The sequence below is a fragment of the Emydura macquarii genome, unplaced genomic scaffold, assembly GCF_026122565.2.
Source record: "Emydura macquarii macquarii isolate MOO-44397 ecotype Brisbane River unplaced genomic scaffold, CSIRO-AGI_Emac_v2 contig_295, whole genome shotgun sequence".
Taxonomy (NCBI): domain Eukaryota; kingdom Metazoa; phylum Chordata; order Testudines; family Chelidae; genus Emydura; species Emydura macquarii.
Window position 1 is genome coordinate 8492609 of NW_027130432.1, and position 14905 is coordinate 8507513.

The 14905-nt window shown below is 39.6% G+C and overlaps 1 protein-coding gene across 3 annotated transcripts in view; it reads left to right on the forward strand.

The window, feature by feature from the left end:
* Nucleotides 1–14905, forward strand: part of NFATC3 (nuclear factor of activated T cells 3) — a 164378-nt gene that overhangs the window by 1259 nt on the left and 148214 nt on the right. The window lies entirely within an intron of this gene.

Consider the following 14905-nt stretch of genomic DNA (forward strand, 5'->3'; position numbering starts at 1 on the left):
ATATTACTAAGTAGTAGGGTGCGGAGTGAGAACTGTATTTGGTGGTGGTGCAATGTAAAATCTATTAACTTTTTTGCACTTCATGTATTAGTGTCATTTACTATGATAGTGGGTTTTTTTTTTTTTTCTCCCTACAGCTTTTACATTTCTCCTGTTGAGTGATGTAGGGTTTTTTCATTTTCAAAGATATGACTTAGATAAGAGCCATTTGTTTGTCAGATGTGCTGGCATCACTGCAATGCTTTGGTTTTGTTTTAGCTAGTATCTAGATACTGATACTTCTAAAACAAACAAACAACCCCCTTACTTATTGAAAAATACCAGAAATTAAAAATAACTCGTGTACTGTGTGGGAACCTATGGCATATCAGGATCCATTTGCACAAATACATCCAAATTGAGAGTCAGGGTAAAAATACAGTTCTACTCTGAACTAAATGGTGGTAGGTATTGTGGAGAGGCCCAAACTGTGTTAGCTGAGATAATACATTGGCCTGTTGTTTAGCCTAGTTTCAAGACTCTGTTGAAGCGTGGTTATATCTAGTCTATTAACTACTGCAGCCATGTTCCAACTCTATCTCACTTGGCTGCGTGTGTAATAGAGAAACCTTTACTGTATCAGGTTAAATTGATAAAAATCTTTATCAGTTGTATTTTTATATATATTCTACCTTATGTATTTAAGGTAGCATGATTTTAAACACTTCCCTAACTTTTGGTAAATTAGGAAGTATGGTACTAAGACCAAATGCATGGCATCCTTAAAAGAGCACTTTTAATAAGTCACGTCACTGCCTAAGTAGAGCATTTCAGATGAGTTTTTCTTATTCTTGCAGGACTACTGCTGTTTCAGGATCCTTGACTTTTGTTAGTCAAATAGCATGCATGTTATAGTGTTATATAAATAGTTTGTATATAATTCAAATGGAAAACAAAGGAAAAACTACAGCATTTGTGAGTAGGTTATGGAACAACATTAGTTTTGTGAGAATAAAAAAATTAAAACTGAAAAGTTCTACATAGGCAGTGACAATCAAGAATAAAGTGTCCTGTCTTAAATTAATATAGAACAAAAACCACATTGATCAAAACTTAATAGAAATCTGGCAGAGGTATTTCTGGCTTTTAATTTGAGTTTATATGGTGTGCACTTTAATGACATAACTCACTAAAAGTACTGGATCAACTGTTTTACTATTACATTACAAGAACTTTTGTTTGCAAAAACAGTATTAGCTGAACACATTTTTTGAGGCAATCCTGAAAACTAGATTTTAATTTGTTCATCATGTCAACCAATTCATATGGAGGAGCTTATGGCAAGGGCTGCATAGGTTTGTTTATTGGTTAAGGTGATCAGGACTGCTCAGCTGTTTAACAGGATATTTTATGTCCTGTCAATTTGCTTTTTTTATGCAAGATGGACTGATTTAAATCAAGGCAATTTAAATCATGATTTAAATCTAAGTGAAAAGCCTTGATTGTAAATGAGTTTTTCATAAAGAAAGATGCATTCTCATCGATGTAACTATTAAAACATTGATTTACAACTAAATAGAGCCTTTACACTGTCTTTGGTCCATCTTTTTGCTATCTAGCGAGCACTATAACTATATATTTATTTAAGCAATTATAAAACTTAATATTTTCAGATTCTTACTAATTATTCATTTTAGTATGTTAGAAAATGGTGAATAATAAATTATCTAGTAAATAAACAACATACGTTTTTGCTCATGATTTGTGTGAAGCTGCATTAGAATAGTGCCTGAAATTTAATTAAACATACAAAACACATGAATTTTTATTTTATTAAACAAAACAAGCCCGCAACACAATACATGATCTATTGTGCCATATTTATGAAAAGTTGTAGAGACAAGGTGGGTGAGGTAATATCTTTTATTGGACCCACTTCTGTTGGTGAGAGACAAGCTTTTGAGCCACACAGAGCTCTTCTTCAGTTCTGGAAAAGGTACTCAGAGTGTCACAGCTAAATGCAAAGTGGAACAGATTGTTTAGCACCATGTTTGTTGCTCAATCTGGGGGTCCCAACCCAAAAAGGGGTTGCAAGGCTGTTGTGGAGGGGTCACGGGAGCAGCAGCGGCTGCTGGCTGGGCACCCAGCTCTGAAGGCAGCGCCTCGACCAGCAGCAGTGCAGAAGTAAGGGTGGCGTAATATGGAGGGGGGTTGCCTGAAATATTTTCAAGGGGGGTCCCAGTTTGTGAACACCGTGTTAGCAGAAGTAGTTAGCTCATGTTGTAAGGGACTGTTCAGGGTAGAGTTAGATGTTTTTCCCCTGAAAAATGAGCCTTTTTTGATAGAGGTTCATGAATTTAGCATACTTATTTTTTATTTAAATGTTTTAAGAGATATCTGTATTAAATTCAGATTTCATCTGAAACATCTTTATTTTAAAAAAGAAAAATTTACTATAATTTAAATGAAAATATCAGTTTAAAAAAAAATCCAAAATATCCGAGCCTTTTATCCATCCTAACTTTATACTTTTGTGAAATTGTACGTGTGACAGTGAGAAGTTATAACTATTTTATTAGAAACATAATTTTTAATGTAAGTGTTTCAGAAGCTAAAAACTATAAATCTTTCCCTATTTGTGGGAGACTCTTAGGATTGTTAAACTCTTACCTTGTACTGTGCTCCTCCTTAAAGGAAGTGATGGTGCGGAGAAACAACTAGGTCTATGGGAGAGATGTCCAATGACTAAACTGACACTTCCTATCAGTTTTTCCAGTTATTTGGTCTAGAATGCTGTCTCAATGTGAACTGTATATTCATAGTTCTCATACGTGTAATCAAAATGACTTTCAAAGAAATAAAGCTATCCACTTCCTCATTGTATTTAATTTATTACATTCTTTTAAAACTCCTACCCAACGGAAACCAAATTAAGGCTCTGGGCTCACTTACATAAATTTAAAAAAAAAGGAATTTAAAAACCAAAGTCAGTCATAGCAGCATTTTTGTCTTTCCCTCTCTTCTCTCCTCCTATCATGTCATTATTATGTAATAATTCATTGGAATTTTTGTTCAATGCTTAGTTTTGTGCTGGATTGCAGGAATGGTGACCACCTTGACTAGCATAGTTATGTTTGTAATGGTTAATCTGAACTATATAATTGCTGTTATGGTGGTCTATATGGTGGATACTGCTAGAAAGTTTTTCAATCTAAAGTCTAATACTGCGTCCTTTGGTAATGTAACTTAGTTCTATTAAAATCCAAGGGATTTTTCATATTAAACTAGTCAGATGAACAGGGGGGTTGTGGGATATGCCAAATTCTTGCTGACTCCTCCCTTCTCTCTCCCTAACATAGTGTAGTGTTCTTATCCTTGCCACACTGAAGAGAGAAATGCTTTTCATTTTTGGAATGTGTAAAAGTCAAAATAGTTGTAATTCTAGCCAATAACAGTTTTAGTTTCTCTGACTCTCAGTACTATTGATCAGTGTTCTACTATAAAACTTATAGACCTTTTAGGCTGACCTCGAAATACACTATGAAACAAAATTTATGGAACTAAAACTGTTTGATATTGGCAGTTACTTATGATGACTTTGAGTTGCATATGGTATCTTAACTTTTAAACTAGTATTGGAATTGTAATATTAAGGCTTCCACACTGATAGATTTTCATTTGTATTATTATTTAGTTCTACCAAATGTTATTTGGTAATTTGCACTTCGAAAAAAATTAACTTGAGGGATTAATGTATTTACTTTTGATATTACCATGTTTAGTTTTTTGTTCAAACTTTTATGTAATATTTGACACTTGACAATGTTCATTGTCGAATAGTGTTGCAAATGAAGAGACATTGCATGTCAGGATACAAGAAAATTTAGTTTACAAATGGCATACATAGAATGTTAAAAGATGGTACCTAGAATGAGGCATATGATGTTACCTGAATTGGACAGTGAGAGCCTATATATAAATTTAGTTAGTTTTAAATAGGTGCATTTTTATCTTCCCTTCAAAGGACCCAGTCCTGCAAATTGTTGAGAGCTTTCAGTTCTCACTGTAGTCAGTGGGAATTGAGCGCATGCAGCACCTCCTTGCAGGTGCTCAGTTCCTTGCAGGATCAGGCCCTGTAATAACCAAACTTGTTGCTAATGTGGAGGCAAACCTAACTTAAAAACATGTTTGTGCAGCTTGTGACTTTAGTGTTTTACGAATCAACTCTTCCAGTTGTCTGTTAGCCACTTGTAAGCAATTTGCTATTGCTGGTACAGCTAAAAATATTGTCTGATGCACTGCTATGATACTTTGTGATCTCACAGAAATTTGATAGGCACAGTGTTTTAACTTGTATCATGTTTTGCAGTATAGTGCAATCTACAGATGGAGGGGGGGAATGAGAAACTTTTTTCGTGGTTTTTATCTCCATCTTTACTACAATCCTGGTCAAAATCTGAGTGCCTTTGAAAATGCCGTTAAACAGGTTTACTGTCAAGATTACTGTTTTGTAATAGGTATGGTATTTGCAAAAACACTGGACGTGTTCAGTGGTTAGACGTAAGCTTTTTGTCCGTTTAAAATGCATTAACGTGTTTCTTGGGACTTGCTACACAATGTAGCAGTCTAAAACAAAATAATAGTATTGTAACTAATGAATTACTACTCACACCATTGTTTATCCTTTTTGAAAAGGAAACTTCCAATCAAATTACATTTGAATTGGTCTTTTAGATCCTCGTCCAGCAGTAGGGTCAGTGCAGGTGTTCACCTCTCTCATGTAGAGCCCTATGCTGGACAGGGGTTTTAGTTAATTGAAAATCTCTACTTTGTTGTTCTTACTTAGACTTGATACTTTGAGTTTGCTGATTCAGAATTGTTGAGTGCTTTTTGTTTTCCCCTGGTTAGGTCTCTGTACTACTGCAGTGTGTGCTAATGACTGATTTTTCTAGATAGAAGCAGTAAACTTACTGTCCTTTTAAAAAAAAAAAAAAAAAAAAAAACAAAAAAAAAAAAACCTTTATTTTTACAAATATTTACATGGTGACTGCCACAGTGACATCTGGGTGCACTTTTTATAGGTTTCAATTATATCAAAACTTAAGTACCAGTGGAATATTTAGACTGTTGAATGGCTGATCCCTATACATGAGTCCCTAAATATTTCTGATTAGGTAGTCAGCATCTAAATTTTTTCTAGCTAGGCAGGCAGCTAGCCCTCCTTACTAAAACCAAAATAAATCCTAACAAACTGTAATTTTGCAGTGTTAATTTCAAGAAGTAGTAGTGATCTTTAAAAAAAAAAAAAAAAAAAAAAAAAAAAAAAAAAACCGCAACAAAAAACGATTCTGCTAGTCGTCATGTGATACTGAAAATAACAAATAACCTTTGTAGGTCTGCCTTGCTTGTTGATTTCTAAGGTATTTTTGGCTGTCTTGCAAACACATTTTTCATTCTTGTGATCTCTGCTGTCAATATTCTGGGTGTAGTACAAAATATACTGATTCCCTGCTCTAAAGAAGCTTGTGGTGCAGATAAATTGGGTGCTGATATTTTTTGTAGTGGATTAACCTGGCCAATGGTAGGAGACTACAGGCAATAAAAGAAGAGGGACCAAAATCTTCCCCGAAGGAAGGCTGGGGGTAGAAAATTGGGGAGAGAAGAAAAAAAGAAAAGATTTACTTTAATTTCTTTTGATTACTCATCCAGTTGTCTTGTTAACTAGTTTGATAAATGAAAATTTAGGGCCGGATGCCTGGTTGCAGCTATTTTGCACAAAGCGCATGCTAGAGTTAAGTGTGTGCATAAGCAAAGGTGGTACAAATCTCACGTTTTCACTCCCTTGACCTTTGTGCTACTTAAGTATAGGGCATGCCCCCTGTGCAGAATGAAATCCGCTTTTTCTCACATTTGTATTGAATGTTCTGCACACTTGTGGCACTGTACAGGTTAGGAATAAATCATTCTAATTATAGTTTTAGTCCCACTGCAATTTGATTCAGACCTACATAAGTATGTGTGGGAGAGGGTCTGATTCCCAGCTGAAACATAGTACAGCTTATATTTTGTTTAACATATATGAAACTTTCTTAAAACATTCTATTTTATTCATCTCTTATACTCTGTAGAGATGTTTTTCACACTTTTTCTAATTTTTTCTTTTTTTCCCTTCCTGATGTAGTTCACTCTAGACCTGTTGTCTTCTTCGTGCACCATCAATTTCTTAGGCCTGGTCTACACTAGAGACTTTTGTCAACCCAGAGTCAGCTTTTTGCGCCAAAATATTAGTGGTGTACACATAGCAAACCCCCCCCCCACCCACACACACTCCCGCTGACCCAACTCCCCTGATTTTGTGACAAAATAAAACCACCTTGACGAGACGCGCAGAGCTTTTTGTGACACACTTTCATTGACAAAGCATCAGTGTAGACACTGCACTTGGTTCTGTCATGGTAAATGGCCTCCAGGAAGTGTCCCACAATACCCATCTCAACTGCTCTGGCCATCAGTTTGAATTTCTCTGCCCTGCAGCCATCTGCCCCTCCCCCTTTAAAGTCTAGGGAATTTTTGAAATTCCGCTTCCTGCTTTGTCAGCATGGAAAGCTCATATCTCATCTTCCCAGCTGATCATGGCGGCTCCATGCACCAAATGGTCTCCCACTTAGAGCACACCGGAGCTTCTGGATCTGAGTGGCATTGGGGAGAGGAAGCTATGCAGTTCCAGTTCTGCTCCAGCCGAAGGAGCTTTGATACACACAGTCAGATTTCTCATTTAACAGTGGAGAAGGGCTAGGAATGGGACATGCTATAGTGCCATGCGAAAATCAAGGAGCTGTGGCAGGGGTACCAAAAGGCTAGGCAGTCAAATCATTGCTCCGGTACAGACCCAAAGACCTACTGCTTCTATAAGGACCTAGAAGCCATCCTCCGCGGCAACCTCCACCACCAAGAGATCCATGGATACCTCCGTAGGCCCAGAAGTAGCAGACACTGGAGTCAACCCTGACACGGAAGTTGAGTTGAAGGACAGTGTGGAACAGGGGACTGGGTTGTTTGCTAATATGGGGAGCCAGGGCCACGTCTCGACCCTGGAGGGTTTGAGCCAGTCTCAGCTCTCCAGCTCAGGGATGTAGAAAGAGGGGACCTTGAGTAAGTGATGTGTTTTTTTTTTTTTTTTTTTTTTTTTTTTTTTAATTTGCTGCTGCTTGGTTACATGAGGTATAGCTGTCCTTTGCTCTGTTGCATTATACAGCTCTTGAAGGGATAGAAATACACAAAAATAGCTCTGTTTGTATGTGCTTCCTATTCCCCTGTTCGGCTAGGCAGTGCTGTGGAAAAGTGTGTTAATGCACGCAGAGATTTCACGGGAATTTCCAGAGAGATCTCTAGGAAACTTTCCTGGACGTACTCGCCTATCCTCTGCCGGAGATTCCTACAAAGTTGCTTTTTCTTCTCCCATTGTAGGAGAAGAATTTCCTGTGCCAAAGTGACACATAGGTAAGGAGCATAGGCACCCGGTTTGAAGTTGCTAGCATGGACAAGATGCACCCTAGCATCCCTGCTTACTCTCAGAAGTGAGATATCAGCTTCTATGGACCCTATCTGTGGAAAATGGTGACAGTTTGAAATTGTCCCTATCTACCTGCATCAATACCTCAAACAACCATTCAGAACCTTTTCCAAAGCTTGAGTGCCCCCATCCCCGGGCACAACTCACTGTGGCCTGGTTGATCATCGAGCTGTACAGGGGACAGTGAGAAAGAGGTGTATTTTACAGTAATGTATCAATGCTGTTATTGCATCACAATAACGCTTCTGCTCATTGTTTATAGTGCTTTGAGAGGAAACCCCTCCACACCCGCCAAGTGCCTGCAGCTGATAGAAAATGACCACTGAGAAGCAAAGAAGAGATGATCCAAGAACTCATCCGGTCCTCTGAGGCAGGGGGAGAAAAAATGGCATTGAGACAGTGTCCAGAAATAGGAAAATTGATAGGCAGGAGAGGAGGGAAAACTAGAAGCAAGTGATAGCAGGTCATGAGTGTATGATAAAAGCCACAGAGGAGCAAATGGAGCTGCTAAAGTCACTCATAATGCTGCAGACTGAATTCATGCATGCTAGTCGCCTCTTCCAGCCAATATAGAACTGCTTTCCATGCCTCCCTAAACTCAACCCACACATTCCTGCCAAACTCCTGGACCGTCTTGGTACCCAGTTCACTCCAGCCCTGCAGACAGCTTCCAGAATGGTAGCTGGATTTACAGCCAGCTGTGATAGCTCACATTGCCCTTCCCTGCTTTCTCCCCTGCAGCCCAGCTTTTCATGTGTGTTATGAATAATTATTAAATAAAGACATACTCTGTGAAGAAAAAGCAATCTTTGTCTCTTGCCCATGGTTGTTGTACCTCATATTGAGACGCAGTGCAAGTTGGATAGCAGACATAGCATGGCACAGTGCTGTTTATAAATACACATTATTGTTGCTCATTGTCAAAATAGTTCCTCAAGGCCTCCCTGATCCGAATGGGCCGCTGTTGTGCCCTATGATAGCCCTGACATCTGGTTCATATTCAGCTGCAAGGCACCTCTGCTTCTGCACTCCACCTAGGGGGATGCTTTTCACCCATAGCTTAACATGCATTATGAAGCACAAAGCAGGTGGCTATAACCATGGGAATATTCTCCTCATTGAGGTCTAACCTGCCATAAAGGCATCTTCAGCAAGCTTTAAATTTGCTAAACACATTCAAGGGTCATTCAGCACCTGCTCAACCTGTTACTGAAGTGCTTCTTGCTGCTATCCAGGTTGCCTGTATAAGGCTTCATGAGCCCTTGCAGTCAGGTATAGGCTGGGTCGCCCAGGTTCACCATGGGCATTTCAACGTTCCCCATTGGAATCTTTTGGTCTGGAAAGAAAGTCCCTGCTTACAGTTTCTGTACAGCCCAATGTTTCTGAAGATGCGTGTCAGGCATCTTCCCTGATCAACCCATGTTGTTATCAGTGAAGCGCCTCCAGTGATCCACAAGTGACTGTAGTACCATAAAAAAGTGCCCCTTTTTATTGATACACTCCATTGCAAGATAATCTGTGGCCAAAATTGGGATATGCATGCCATCTATCACCTTGCCACTTTTAGGAATCCTATCACTGTGAAGCCATCTGCTTTTTCACGCATACTTCCAAGACTCTCAGTCCTTCGTAGCAGAATGTGATTTATGGCCCTGCACACTTGCAGTAACACAGCTCCAATAGTGGACTTCCCGACTCCAAACTAATTAGTAACCGACCAGTAGCTGTCTGGAGTTGCCAGCTTCCTCATGGTGATCACCACATTCTTCTCTACTGAGAGGGCAGCTCTTATTCTGGTGTACTTGTGCCGCAGGGCAGAGGCGAGCTCTGCACAGAGTTTCATGAAGGTGGCTTTGTGCATTCAAAAGTTCTGCAGCCACTGCTTGTCATTCCAGACCCGCATAATGATGCGATCCCACCACTCAGTGCTTGTTTCATGCGCCCAAAAGTGTCAGTGCAGCATGTGCATATGCTCCGTGAATGCAAACAATAATCCGGCATGTTTGCATGGCACACGGTAGGTCAGGCACCTCGGATTCCTGTTCTGATTGGGAGCTCATGATATTCTGCATGACTAGCCACAATGTGTTCAGAACACTGACAACAACAGTGGAGAGCAGTGCAGGATCCATCCTTTCTGATAGAGAGCACGCGTGCGTGCTCAGGAAAGTGGGACTGTTGAAAAATGCCACGAAACACAGTTGGAAACCCATAGAATGATTGAACGGAAATCAATGCGTCATGTTGAGCCGACACCCATGATGCCCTGCAATCCTCTGTGTCTTTCCACAACTTCTAGCAGCACAAGGTGGCGAGCTCCACAATGGAATAGCTGCCTATCACTGTTGATGCTAGAGCACTAAGTGCAGACACGCTTTGGCAACACAGTAAGTGCTGTGTATAACAGGCACAAGCGTTGTAATTACAGTGCTTTTTGATCATTGCTGTAACTTGCATCAACAAAACTTCCTAGTGTAGACAAGCCTTAGTTGTTGCTGTTAGCTTTTAGCTGTGCTGTTGCCACTTTGCTCCACTACGCCTTGATTTTTTTTAAGCGGATGTGCTCTAGCAATCTCTGTTCACTGGATAGAGTTAAGTGCTATTGGCATATAGTGAAAACTAGCTTGCTGACCTTGCAAGCCTGTGGTGGGAAGGTAAGACATTCTGAAAGAGCACACTCTGCTCTGCTCTTCCCCAAAACAGCTGAAGAGAGACCAGTCATAGTCTGGTCTTACGGTATTTGCTATGCGGAAGTGGGGAGCAGAACAGCTGTATATCATATATATGATGGAAAACAAAAACCTTGCCACTTCAATCTGAACTACAGAAGTATTGATTGAGAACTAGTTGGTCTGAGGGAGAGCAAAAAGGAAATGTGTGCTAAAGTAACTTATTATCCAGCATCCTTTATGGGTAACTGGCTTGCTTTCAAAACTAACAGTACAACCATTTTTATCCAAAATATTTCAGGAAAATCAGAGGTTGAGGAAAGCTGAGAAATTCTTATACTTTGTGAGAGATGTAGTAATGTTTTGGCTAAAGGAAATTATATAGTTTTGTCACCTTGGATTGTTAGTGTAATATGAAACCAATAGCTTTTATATACATTTGTTGTTAAAAGACTGTGGGTTGCAACAGTATTTAAATTTCACAACTTGTGGCCTGTTACACTTTTTTGTTCAGCTCACACCGTGTATACATTCAGGAGGGCTTTTTTTTTTTTTTTGTAAGTGTATATAGAATGATTCACTTCTGCTCTTCCGAAGTCCTTACTGGAAGATTGTCTCTTAAAGAAAAAGAAACTCTATGCTTAAAGCTACGTACTCTTTACAGATTATATAATTTTATGTGGATTCAGTTGAGCCTTGTATTCATTTCCTTTTTTGTGTTCTCTACAGCTGCATGATAATCAGCAAACCAAGATTTAGATCAGACTAAAGGAGTGGGTGAGCAGATGAGTAGTGTTGCATTTAAAGATGTGAGTTATATGAGTAGATTGGACCTCACTTGATATTTCTGTGATGTGTGCAGTCAAACTGCTGCTTGCTAATGTAAATAAGGGAGGTGTTGTCTAAAACTGCCCTGGTGGGTCAGGGAAGTATAGACAGAGCAGACTTGGCAGCAAGCCCAGTCTCTAAAACAACATCCAAGTCATTGCATTTTCCCAGGCATGCCATGTGAAGTTCAAATGACAGTGGAATTTAAGATGAGTGAAAATGATCAGTAAAGTCGTGTGTGTGTGTGTATGTATGTGTGTATATATAGTCATATTTTAGAGAAAGTACTTAACACTGAAAGTAAGTTTATTGTATTCCTTCACTTTTAAAGCCAGATATCTTAAGCTTCAGGCTTCAAAGTAGCAAATATTAGATAAATATTTCGAAACCTCTAGCTTTTCTGTAAATCCGTGTCGTAACTTCATGGTAAATACCTTGTTGATTTCCAGGGATAGATGCAAGTTCTGTAATCCCAGTTCTACAATGGGATAAGGTTTGTGGGTTTGCTTTCTGCTTAAGAGCTTGATGCAGAGGTGGATTACACTAGTCCTAGTTGGCTTCCTTTTGTAGCTTTCTCATAGATTGATATGGAGGAAACTAAAGGATTGGTCACTTTGCCCTACAAGCTCTTAACGTAGGAAACATACTGCAGAGGAAAACTTTCCTCCAGGCTTGCTTGCCTCCCTCAGTTTCCCATGTCTTTTGCCTTACTGCTCTGTCTGATTCCTATTTCTAGCTGTCTTGTTCACTATGCTAAGTGATTTGCAAAATGAAGTTAAGATCTTGTTAATTTTTTATTGATGCTTAGCAGCTTCAGAGCTCAAAGTGTCAGTACAAGATATTGGTCCACTTCAGCTCCTCAAAATACACAAGTGTTCGTCTGCCAAACATTGAAGGTAGACTAAAACAGTATTACTATAAAATATATATTGACCAAAAACGGCCATATTAAATTCAGTTTAACAACTTGGATTGATGGTGTAGTGTATCTTTTCTTCTCTTCTTTGTTTAAATCCTTTGTCTTGTACCCTGTCTGACTAGCTGGACTGGGATCAATTGAGGGTTGTGGAATCCTATCTTCTTGCCCTGCTCCTATGTTGCAGCTGCAGAGTTGCACTGGTTTGCCCCTCGATTGTTAGGGATGGAGGAAGTAGCTGATGGATCTTTATAAATATGCCTTTTTTTTCCCCCTCTCTCTCATCACCTACCCACTGCCTGATGAACAGTGAGATGGGCGTCAGAGGTTAGGGAGCACACAACCCCTGTGTTGGCTTTTCAAACCTTGCTCCCTTGTGCTGGGCAACTCCACCAGTTCTGTTGCAAACATTAATGGATTATTATCACAGTAGACCTGCACGATAGGAAAAATATGTCACCCCATCCCCCTTTTTTCAACACGTCAGGAATCAATATAGGTTATTGTGACATTTTATGAATTTTTACATACTTCACAGTTGAAATTACAATTAGGATAAAGTTTTCAGCCCAATTATCACAATAGCCCTGCATTTGAATCCGATGGCTTCCTTCATGCTTCTAGTGTGCCAATAGAGGAGTCATTGAGAGCACAGGAGAGACAGGCTTCCTGGCTTCTGTTCCAGTGCTTGGCCCTGAGCATTTGGGAGCAGAGATTACAGAGAGTCCAGCTTTTTTGCTGTAACCCTGGGCTGGAGGAAGTGTGCTCACTCTGGGGATGGTGCATGTGCAGTCCTGTCACAGGTGGGGGATATGAGGGGAGGGAGCTTGCTCATTTGCTTTTTGAGGATGGTATATGTACAGTTCCATCAAAAGTGGGAGGTGTGATAGGTTTGAATAGGCTCAGAGAAGACTGAATCTTTGGAGATTTTTAGCTGTTAAATTTGAGCAAGTCTTTACTGAGCATATGCAAAGTAAAGTTTTTCAAAGAATCAAAACTAATGAAAAGCTGCCCAAATTTTGCTTGGGATGGCAAAAGGCACATCCTTAATACGGAGGCCACCTCTGCCAAATTTCAAATCTCTTCTCCAAAGTATTGGGTTGCTACAGCTTGTTAGGACCAGATGATATTCACCAAAAGTTTTGAAGGAACTCAGATATGAAATTGTGGAGCTACTAACTGCAACATATGCAACCTATCACTGAAACAAACCTCTGTACCAGATAATTGGAAGGTAGCTAATGTAATGCCAATTTTTAAAAAGGGTGATTCTGGCAATTATAGGCCAATGAGCCTAACTTCGGTACTGGACAGATTGGTAGAAACTGTCATGGATACTGGTTAAAAGATAGAAAAAAAGGTTAGTTTTCACAATGGAGAGAGGTAAAGAGTTCAACAGTTCAGCCCACCTACCCCATCGACCCCATTGCCCTCTGTTCACTCTCCCAGCACTCACTCCATCTGCTCGGAACCCACCATCAATACAGCCCTTCCACCGCATCAGCCCCTATCCTCCCCCTTGCAGCCCCAAGGCCATAGCTAAGCCATCCCAACCTCGCCTCTGCTCCTCTTAGGGTTCATCACCCTCCCCAGGTCTGAGGGGGCAGCCCAGGGCAGGCAGGCAGTGATTTCTAAGGGCTTGTCTACACTACACATTGTGACTATAACTTATGTCGCTCAGGGGTGTGAGTAAGCCACTCCCTTGAGCAACATAATTTGCACTGAACTAAGAACAGGTGTGGACAGCACTCTCAGTGGGAGAGTTGCTCCTGCTGACATATTTACTGCCTCTTGGAGTAGTGGTTTTATTATGCCGACAGGAGAGCTCTCCCATCAACATAGTGTCTTCACCTGATGTACTACATCGGCACAGCTGCAACGCCACTGTAGACTAGCCCTAAGTAAAATTATTAAGCCTGGTTCATGATCTCAGGATAAACTCTCAAATGTCATTTTTTTCAGCTGTAGCTGAAATGCACACATATTCTATTGTATGTAACTAATATTTGGGCTTTGTTTTTAAAGATGAAGAATTTTGATAGAGTAATACTGCTTGTGGGGACATCAGCCAGATTCCACTGAAACTCACTTCAACCTTAACTTTAACTAAGATTTTGTCTAAGGGATATGTGTTTTTAAAACCATGTGACCATATACACAGAACTTACTAAGTTTCATCCCTTTAAGAAATTTGATATCTAATCTTGCGTTTGATTTAATAGTTCTCTGAGTAATGGGCTTGACTGAACCCTTGAGGATGATCTGAATTATTATGAATTCACTGTTTCACATCTCCATAGTCCATATATAACTGAGTTTTACATTTCAATATTGGTTGAATTCCTTCCATATATAAAGAATATAGCACAACATCTTTTACTCCATCCCCATACTCTCAAAAAAATTACAGTTCCTACTCTAAGGCAGAACTGATTTTGAGAACTTGAAAATCTATTTGAATTTTTAATAGTGGATCACATAAGAGATGTAAGATCTAGTATGTAGCATGAGTGGAAGTGGAGAAGGTGGGGCAGGTTTCATGATGGAGCTAGCTTGCGATCTCAGGGTTTAGGAATGCAAGATGAGTCCAGAATACTAGCTCTTGAATTCTGGCCTCAGCATGTAATGCTGGGCATTCGGCATTTTCGGCATATGTTTTAATTAGCTTAAGTTCTAACTCCAGGTTTCTCTGCTTTTGTTGGGATCAATTGAGTATTGTAAATTGACAAGCTTATAAGACACAGAGTTCAGCAGTCTACCTACTGTTATGGAATGCCAAGAAATAATTATCTGGTAAGAAATGTTGCCTTTTCTAATTTAAAGGGAAAAGTTAATTTTCATACTACACATATAAATTAGGAATCCGTCTCTTGTAGTTGAAGTCCTTAGATTAACTTTCAGCATAATTCATATTCCTCTAGTATGAGAGACACTCAGGAG